The sequence below is a fragment of the Panthera pardus genome, unplaced genomic scaffold (genome assembly GCF_024362965.1).
Source record: "Panthera pardus isolate Hobbes unplaced genomic scaffold, ASM2436296v1 HiC_scaffold_4, whole genome shotgun sequence".
In the NCBI taxonomy this organism is placed as follows: Eukaryota; Metazoa; Chordata; class Mammalia; order Carnivora; family Felidae; genus Panthera; species Panthera pardus.
The window spans coordinates 7,289,492-7,300,175 of NW_026526969.1; positions in this window are offsets into that span (position 1 = coordinate 7,289,492).

Sequence of the window (10,684 nt, forward strand, 5' to 3'; positions counted from 1 at the left end):
GCTCCCGGCTGCAGGGGCGGGGGCGGTGCAGGTGGGGAGGCAGGCGTGGATTCCCAGGGCCAGGCAGCCCCTCCTTCCTCTTCCCCCTACCCCCAGAGCTCAGGTTTCAGAAAGGCAGCTCTGCCAAGTATCCCTGAGCTCCTGCAACAGCCCTGCTCCAACTGTTGCCGCCTGGGGAGTCCCCTTGATTAAGCCCTGACCCATGTCCCACTGGGGGTTGGAAACATGGTCACAGGAGCCAGAGTGTATGCGGTGGGCTTCACCTTCAGGCAGGGCCCTGATCTTGCTGCTGATTGTGCCTTGCTGTTGTTCCTCTTGAGTTACCTTTTGAGCTTTGGGGCTGTTGTAGTTATAGGTGACAAGAAGTGGCACGAGGCTTATTCTATAGTTTGCAGCTCCCATGAAATGCTGTGCTAGAATTCTGTACCTTCCCACTGGAACAACAAACTCTCAAAGCTGAAGCGCCTCTCGCCTCTGCAGGGCAGTGCACCCACATCAGCCCCGGGGCCACTTTAAAAATATATACAGATTCCTTGGGGGCACCTGGGTGGCTCAGTCGGTCGAGCGTCTGTCCAACGTCCGCTCAGGTCATGATCTCGCGGTTCATGAATTTGAGCCCCACATCAGGCTCACTGCTGTCAGCACAGAGCCCGCTTCGGATCTTCTGTCCTCTCTTTCTCTCCCACATGCACTATCTCAAAACTAAGTACATGTTATATATATATATATATATATATATATATATATATATATACACACACACATACATATGTATATATATATATACACACACACATATATATACACACATACAGATTCCTGCCCCCGCCACTTCTAACCCCAGAGATTCACGGGTAGGGCCTCCCAAAAGTGTATTTTTAAAAAAAAATTTTTTTAATGTTTATTTATTTTTGAGACAGAGAGAGACAGAGCATGAACGGGGGAGGGTCAGAGAGAGAGGGAGACACAGAATCTGAAGCAGGCTCCAGGCTCTGAGCTGTCAGCACAGAGCCCGACGCGGGGCTCAAACTCACGGACCGTGAGATCGTGACCTGAGCCGAAGTCGGACGCTTAACTGACTGAGCCACCCAGGCGCCCCCCAAAAGTGTATTTTTGAAAACTTCCTGAGGATCAAACAAGTTTGGGGACTAGGGGTGCAGACCAAGCTGTTTATCCTGCAGCTTGGGAAGATGAGGCCAAGAGAGGAAAAGGGAGACAGCCCGGCGCCTCTCAGGACTTTGCTTCCTGGCTCTTGGGCCTGATCATGCTTTCCATTTCTCAGAGAAGGAAAACCTCTGAGGCGAGGTCTGCCATCACCCTGCTCCCAAACCTGTATCCCCTCGTGGGTCTGCGCCCACCCCTCCTTTCCTCCTGCTGCTTCCTTTCTACCCTGGCCTGAGGAGATGTCCCCCGCTGTCCAAACCCCGTGTCTTTCTGCCTCGTCGAGGACCTCCCTCTCTCCATCTGTGCGTCTTCTCTTCCCCATATTCAGCTGCTCTTTCCCAACTGGATTCTTCACATTGGGCTTTTTTTTTTTTTTTTTAATTTAAATCCAAGTTAATTAACATATAGTGTAATAATGATTTCGGGAGTAGAATTCAGTGATTCATCACTTACATACCACACCCAGTGCTCATCCCAGCAAATGCCCTCCTTAGTGCCCACCACCCACTTAGCCCATCCCCCCTCCCAACACCCCTCCAGCAACTCTGTTTGTTCTCTGTATTTAAGAGTTTCTTCTGGTTTTCCTTTCTCTCTGTTTTTATCTTATTTTTCCTTCATTTCCCCTACGTTTATCTGTTTTGTTCCTTAAATTCTACATATGAGTGAAATCATATGATATTTGTCTTTCTCTGACTTATTTCGCTTAGCATAATACACTCTAGTTCCATCCACATTGTTGCAAATGGTACCATTTCATTCTTTTTGATTACCAATATACAATATACCATTATATGTGTGTGTGTGTGTGTGTGTGTGTATACACACACATATATATATATATACACACCAACATCTTCTTTATCCATTCATCTGTCGATGAACATTGGACTCTTTCCATTATTTGGCCATTATCGATAATGCTGCTATAAACATTGGGGTGCATGTGCCCCTTCGAATCCCATTTTTGTATCCTTTGGATAAATACATAATAGAGCAATTGCTGGGTCACAGGGTAGCTCTATTTTTAATTTTTTGAGAAACCTCCATACTGTTTTCCAGAGCAGCTGCGCCAGTTTGCATTCCTGCCAGAAGTGCAAAAGGGTTCCTCTTTCTCCGCATCCTTGCCAACATCTGTTGTTTCCTGAGTTGTTAATTTTAGCCATTCTGACAGGTGTGAGGTGGTGTCTCATTGTGGTTTTGATTTGTATTTCCCTGCTGATGAGTGATGTTGAACATCTCTTCGTGTGTCTGTTGGCCATCTGGATGTCTTCTTTGGAAAAGTGTCTATTCGTGTCTTTTGCCCATTTCTTCACTGGATTGTTTGTTTTTTTGGGTTCACATTGGGTTCACATTTTGGGTTGACATCTTTTCATGTGTCTGTTTGCCGTCTGGATGTCTTCCACCACAGCTCCTGCCATTACGCTTTTATTTTGGTAGATACATCAGTCAGCTGCACGTCATAGACCACGAGGCTTAAACCACAGAAATTTATTCTCTCACAGTTCTGGGGAGGCTAGAAGTCCAAGATCAAGGTTCTGGAAGGGTTTGGTCCCTAGTGAGGACCCTCCTCCTGACTCGTGAATGGCTGCCTTCTCTCTGTGTTCCTACATCGGGGTGGGGAGCACTCTCCGGTGTCTCTTCTTATAAGGACACTAATCCCATGGGATGAGGGCCCTACCCTTATGACCTAAAGTAATTTAAATTACCCCCTAAAGGTCCTATTTCCATAAATAGCCACATTTGGGGTCAGGGATTCAGCATGAATTTTGGAGGGATACATTTAGTCCGTAACAGGCAACAAAATGGGAAAGAAAGGAGAAATGGAGGGCTTTTTCATGCTCCTTCCTTAAAGGCTATGACCATAAGCCTTCTCGTATCTCATGGCCAGAACTTCTCCTGACCATAGCCCAGCTAAGGATTCCATTACTGTGCAAGAAGGGAGAGCAGATACAGGGGACAAGCGAAGTTTCCACCACCGTCCTCTCACTCCATGGAAGGCAGCTACGCTCACCACTGTACTGTCAATGCGCGTTGTCCTTGTATTACTTGATGTGTCAGCAGCATTTGATACTCTATCAGTTAACAGTGCTTTTGTCGGCAAGTAACAGAAAACACAAATCAAAGTTGCTCGAGACTTTATCTACTGAACAAGAAGTCCGGAGGTAGAGCCGTTTCAGGATTGGTGAATTCATGGAGTGACATCATCAGGGACCCAGGTGCTACCCATCCGTCTACATTGCCATCGTCCTCCTCTTGGCTGCCCTCTTGAGTCATGAGGCTGCCTTCCCTGGTGACTCAAGATAGCAGCCTCGGTTCTGAGTATCTCCTGCATATGACAATGTTGAGACCTAGAATATCTCTATCTGCATCCTATGTTTTTAGGTTTATTTATTTATTTTGAGAGAGAGAGGGAGAGCAGGGGAGGGTGAGAGAGAGAGAGAGAGAGGCAGAGAGAGGCAGAGAGAGGGAATCCCAAGCAGGTTCCACACTGTCAGTGAATTCATGAACCATGAGATCACGATCTGAGCCAAAATCAAGAGGCAGACACTTAACCGACTGAGCCACCCAGGCGCCCCTGTGTCCTCCTTTAAAAGCTGTGAGGTCTTTCCCAGAAAACCCCCAACAGATATCCCTTTGAGTCTCCTTGACCAGATTCAACTACTTGCCCATTGCAACATGACTGGCAAGTGGAGGGGAGCCCTAGGCCTCGTGTCCGGCCTACTGTTCTGTCCATACTCCCTCCAGGAGGCCTTGAACAAACTCAAGGTGTACAATACGTTGGTTTTAGTACAGTCACACAACTGTACAACCATCACCATAATCTAATTCCAGAACATTCTCATCACCCGCCAGAGGAGAAACCCTGTACCTATAAGCAGTCAATCCCAATTCTCTTTCCCTTCAATCCATAGCAACCACTGATTTATTTTCTGTCCCCATGGATTTGCCTATTCTGGATATTTCAGAGAAATGCAAGCTTACAATAGGTGGCCTTTTGTGTTGGCTTCTTTAACTTAGCGTAGTTTTTAAGGCTTACCCATGTTATAGCACGTATCGGTACTTTATTCTCTTTCTAAATTTTATGTACATATGTATTTAAATATTTATTTCCATATCATCATTTTTTCTTTCTTTAAAAAAAATTTTTTTTTACCGTTTATTCATTTTAGAGACACGGAGGGTGAGCGGGGGAGGGGCAGAGAGAGAGGTTCTAGGCTCTGAGCCGATAGCACAGAGCCCGACGCGGGGCTTGAACTCATGAGCTGTGGGATAGTGACCTGAGCCACAGTCAGACGCTTAATGACTACGAGCCACCCAAGTGCCTCTCTTTCTTTTTTAAGTAGGTTTCATGCCCAGCGTGGAGCCCAATGCGGGACCTGAACTCACAACCCTGAGATCAAGACCCAAGCTGAGACCAAGAGTCGGATGCATAACTCACTGAGCCACCCAGGTGCCCCACATATCATCATTTTTTAAAAACGATGGAGTACATTTTTTTAAGTTTATTTAATTTATTTTGAGAGAGCACAAGTTGAGGAGAGGCAGAGAGAGAGGCAGGGAGAGACAGAGCAGAGAATCCCAAGAAGGCTCTGCACTGTAAGTGATGTGGCGCTCAAACTCACTAACCGTGAGATCATGACCTGAGCTGAAGTTGGACACTTAACCGACTGAGCCCCGCAAGCGCCCCTGGATGGACTACATTTTATTTATCCAGTGAAGTCATTCTTTCTGTTCTTTTTCTTGCATCTGGCCATCAGCATCCATTTCATCAGAAAGTCTTTTCAACCTTGCATTCAAGATACGTCCAGAACCCAGCCCCTTCCTACCTCCTCCATGCCAACTCCAGTACTGCCATACATTTCTCAACGGGCTGATTTTGCCCAAAGGGGCATTTGGCAACTTTTATTTTTTTTAAGTGTTTATTTATTTATTTTGAGAAAGAGAGAGCACGGGCAAGTGTGCAGGGGGAAGGGCAGAGAGAGAGGGAGAGAGGGAACCCCAAGTGGGCTCTACCCTGTCAGCACAGAGTCCAATGCGGGGCTCGATCTCACAAATCCTGAGATCATGACATGAACCGAAATTAAGAGTCATGTGCTTAACTGACTGAGCCACCCAGGCACCCTGGCATTTGACAAGTTCTAGAAACATTTTTGTTGTCACCCTTGGAGAGGGTAGATCTGGGGTTGTCACAACTGGATAGATGCTACTTACGATGCATAGGACAGGCCTTCGCAACAGAGAATTATCTGGGCTAAAATGTCAATAGTGCTGAGCTCGAGAAATCACACGCAGACACACACCTCCATCCTATCTCGCTTGAACTGTGGCAGTAGTAATATCCATCAGTATTAACCAAAGCCCAGACTTCATGTGGTTACTTCCAGTTTTAACATTAATGTCTTTTTTGTTGTTGTTGTTCCAGGATCCAATCCAGGACCTCACATTCCATTTGGCAAGTGTAATTTTTTTAAGCTTATTTATTTATTTTGAGGGCGAGAGAGCACAAGTGGGGGAGGGGCAGAGAGAGAGAAAGAGAGAATCCCAAGCAGGCTCCATACTGTCAGCGCAGAGTCCGACGTGGGGCTCCAACTCATGCGCCATGAGATCGTGACCTGAGCCAAAGTCGGACACTCAACCAACTGAGCCACCCAGGCCCCCCAGTAAGTGTATTTTTGAACGATTATATATGCATATAATATAACGTCTGGGAAAAATGTCTGGAAGGATCCACCACAAATTGGTAACAATGATTGTGGGTGGGAGGGAGTGGGTTCCATTTTTACTTTAGACTCTTTCCCTTCCTTCCTTCCTTCCTTCCTTCCTTCCTTCCTTCCTTCCTTCCTTCCTTCCTTCCTTCCTTTAAATACTTATTTTTGTAAGGGAGAGAGAGAATGAGAGGGAGAATCCCAAGCAGGGTCCACCCTGTCAGCACAGAGCCCTACGCGGGGCTGGGTCCCACAAATTGCAAGATCATGACCTGAGCTGAAATCACGAGTCAGATGCTTAACCAACTGAGCCACCCAGGCACCCCAGACATTTCTTTATTTTTTAAAGGTAATTTTTTTTTTAATTTTTTTTTAACGTTTATTTATTTTTGAGACAGAGAGAGACACAGCATGAACGGGGGAGGGGCAGAGAGAGAGGGAGACACAGAATCGGAAGCAAGCTTCAGGCTCTGAGCCATCAGCCCAGAGCCCGATGTGGGGCTCGAACTCGCGGACCGTGAGATCGTGACCTGAGCTGAAGTCGGACGCTTAACTGACTGAGCCACCCAGGCGCCCCTAAAGGTAATTTTTAATACCCTATAATAAAAAGCCAAAACATGGTACAAAATATCCATTTTCTTTCGCTGTAATCAAGGTCACCTATTGGCTCAAGTGGGCTGTAAATTTTATACATCATTTGACATTTAATAATGAAATAGTGGGGGTGGGGCACCTGGCTGGCTCAGTTGTGGAGGATGTGACTCTTTTCTCAGGGTTGTGAGTTCAAGCCCCATGTTGGGTGTAGAGATTATTTTAAAAAAATCTTTAATAATGAAATAGTGAAAAGTTCCCCCCCCCACCAAAATTCCCCCTTCACTTCACCCCCTGCACAAAAAATGTGCCAAATTCCAGCCCATCAGGATCTCTCGAGTCTGACTAAAGTCTGGCTGCAGAATTAAGCAGTAGAATCAGCAGCATGCGGATATGTGTGTCTGGCAAATTCCAGCTGCCCCACAATTTATGGCTGTTCTTATTCTCTATTACGTATCAGCTATTTTGTCTTCCCAGGGTGACAGGCAGAACGGAGAGTCCTATATTTTTAAAAAGATTTTATTTTATTTTTTTTAAGTAATCTCCACAGCCAACATGGGGCCTGAACCCGCAGCCCCGAGATCAAGAGTCACACACTCCACCTCCTGAGCCAGTCAGGGGCCCAGGAAAGTCCTGTTTTTTAAGCACCTGCTGAATGTGTACTATAAACTAGTTGGGGAGATGGGCACATCAACCCTAACACTCATTCATATTGGAGTTGTTTATCTGAGCGCATCTCCCCCATATACACACTGGGTGTTATTAACTCTAAAGTATCAGAGAGACGGTAAGGTGTAGACAGAAGAACAGGAACTGGAGTCCAGTAGAGCTGGGATTGAATCTTGGTTTGGCCTTGACTGGCTGTGTGACCTTGGGCACAACTTCTCTGACTGCTTGTTTACTCATCTGTAAAAATGGGGCCAATAATGCTTCTGTAGATGGGTATGAGGATGAGGGCCCTTAGTCTAGTCCCGGCGTATGGTGAGTCAGTGATAAATGGTAGATTATTGTAGTTATTTTTATCACTTATGCAAATGTCCTAAAAAGTCACTTTTCCTTTTTCAAAAAAATTTTTTTAACATTCATTTATTATTGAGAGACAGAGAGAGACAGAGCATGAGGATGGGAGGGGCAGAGAGAGGAGGAGACACAGAATCCGAAGCAGGTTCCAGGCTCTGAGCTGGCTGACAGCTCAGAGCCCGATGCGGGGCTGGAACTCACAAACCTCGAGATCATGACCTGAGCCGAAGGTGGTCGCTCAACCGGCTTAGCCACCCGGCATTCCAAAAGTCACTTCTCTTAAATGGTGTGTGCTTTTTTTCTTAGGAGGGGGCGGGGGAGGGGAGGGGAGAGTAGTGGGAGTCAGGTTAACAAATACCCCTCCATCTCACTCCGTCCTGAGAGGTTATAGTTCCTTCCACAGATTTTAAAGTTTTGTTCTTACACATTCAGCTCCTCCATTGATCTAGAATTCATTTTTATGTGTGAAGTCGAAATCCAGTTTTGTCCCCATATGGATAATGACTGTCATAGCTCCTTTTATTAAGTTGTCCATCTGTCCCCTCTGTCATGTGTCATATTTCACATATGCAAGTGGCTGTTTCTGGGCTCACTCATCTATTCCACTGCTGTTGTTTTTCTGTCCTAACAGCACCCCATTTAAATTACCATGGCTCTAGAATATGTCTTCATAGCTGCAAAAGTGTGTCTTTCATATTGTTCTTTTTCTTCAAAAGACTTGATTTCTTTCAGGGTGCCCTGGTGGCTCCATTGGTTGAGCGTCCGACTTCGGCTCAGGTCATGATCTCACGGTCCATGAGTTCGAGCCCCGCATCAGGTTCTGTGCTGACAGCTCAGAGCCTGGAGCCTGCTTTGGAATCTGTCTCCTCTCACACTCCTCCCCTGCTCATGCTCTGTATCTCTCTCTCTCGAAATAAATAATAAAAACAGTTAAAAATTTTTTTTAAAACGTCTTGATTTCTTTGGTCCTTAGCCCTTCCATATAAATTTTAGAATCAGTTTGTCAAGTTCTGTACACCGTACACACACACACACATGCACACTCACACACACACACACACCACACACACACACACACACACACACACCTGTTGGGATTTTGATAGAGATTATCGATTAACTTTCGGAGAATTGATATCTTTATGATAAATGTGTTTCCCATTCACAAATATGGAATATCTCTCAGTGCATTTTGATATCCTTTGATGACTTTCAATAAAGTTTCATAAAGTCATTCCTCAAAGATCTTGCACAATGGGGCGCCTGGGTGGCTCAGTCATTTAAGCGCCTGACTCTTGATTTCAGCTCAGGTCATGATGTCACAGGTTGTGAGTTCAAGCCCCACATTGGGCTCTGTGCTAACAGTGCAGAGCCTTCTTGGGATTCTCTCTCTCCCTCTCTCTCTGCTCCTCCCCCACTGGTGCATGTGTGCACACACACACACACACTCTCTCTCTCTCAAAATAAATTTTAAAAAAATTTCAAAAAAGATCTTGCACATTTTTTGTTGGTATGTTTTATGCCCAGTAACCTCATATTTTATTTCAGCAATTGCTTTTGAAAACTAGTTAAAAGCCTTCTTCTGAAATTGGATCCCATTGACTTCTCTTTCCCTTGAAACTGACCTAGAGGGGGCTTATTTTTCACTTTTCATCTTGAAATCCTGTTTACCCTTTACCCTGATTTAGCAAATATGAATATTTTGCTGCATACACTTCTCTGTATCCCTTTATATTTGTATGTGTATATATGTACAAAGACGTGTATACACACATGCACATGCGTGTATACACGCACATATATGTATACACATACAAGGGTATGCACACGCATACATATACATACTTTTCCCCCAAAACCGGGCATCATCACCTCACATCAGAAGGCACACGATGTCAGTTTATCCCACTAGTGGGACAATTTTTTTCCCACTAATTGTTAACTTTGACAATGTGGCTAAAGTGGTGTCTGCCATATTTATTCACCATGAAGTAACCACTTATTCCTTTGTAATTAATACAGAATCTTAAGGGAAAAATTTTGAGACTGTGCAAAGCTTCCATCCACTGTTTTTTTTCCCCCGTGTTGTTTTTATTGTGTCAAAATGTACATAAAATTTACCATTTGGGGACACCTGGCTGGCTCAGTCAGTGAGGCATGCAACTCTTGATCTTGGGGTTGTAAGTTGGAGCCCCACATTGGGTATAGAGTTTACTTAAAAATAAAATCTTTCTAGGGGCGCCTGGGTGGCTCAGTGGGTTGAGCGCTCGATCAACACACTCGATCAGAGAGCTCGATCTCATGAAACCCATGAGATTATGATCTGAGCTGAAATCAAGAGTCACCTGACCCACCCAGATGCCCCACTGATGGTCATTTCTAAACTATCATTCTTCTTATGATTGTTAGTTGGCATTCTACTGTAAGGAAGTTACTTCCCTTTTCTGGAAAAATTTTCCCATGTATGTGTATTTATGGATCATCAGAATTGGATGCTCATGGATTCTTACTTTATTCGATGTGGAGTCCCCAATTTGGCCAGTGGGATTCCCCTCCCCCCACCATTCAATTTGGCTTGTATCCTTTTTTAAATTTATTTTTAAATGTTTATTTATTTTTGAGAGAGAGAGAGAGTGCGCGCGTGCACACACAAGTGGGGGAGGGGTGGAGACAGAGAGGGACAGAGGACGAAGCAGGCTCTGTGATGACAGCAGCAAACCTGATGTGGGGCTCGAACTCACAAACCTCAAGATCATGACCCGAGCCGAAGTTGGATGCTCAACCAACTGAGCCACCCAGGCACCTCCTTGTTTGTGTCCTTTTGACAGGTCCTCATCATTTTGTGAGTTTTTGCCATAACAGGATATTCCAGATTGACCTTGTACTTTGCTGGCTCTAGTCCTGCAATCAGCCAGTCTTTTAAGGAGCCCTAGGTCCTCCTGTTAGAGAGGAATTGTATTTAGAAACCAGTATCTGGGGGTGCCTGGGTGGCTTAGTGAAGTGTCCAGTTTGCGAATCTGAGCCCTGTGTTGGGCTCCGTTCTGACATCATGGAGCCTGCTTGGGATTCTCTCTCTCTGTCCCTCCCCTGCTTGCCCATGCCTGCACTCTCTCTCTCAAAAGACATAAACACTTTTTTTTTTTTTTTAAAGAAAAGAAACCAATATCTGGCCTCTACCAAATTGTAAGGAAAATGCTCTGGGC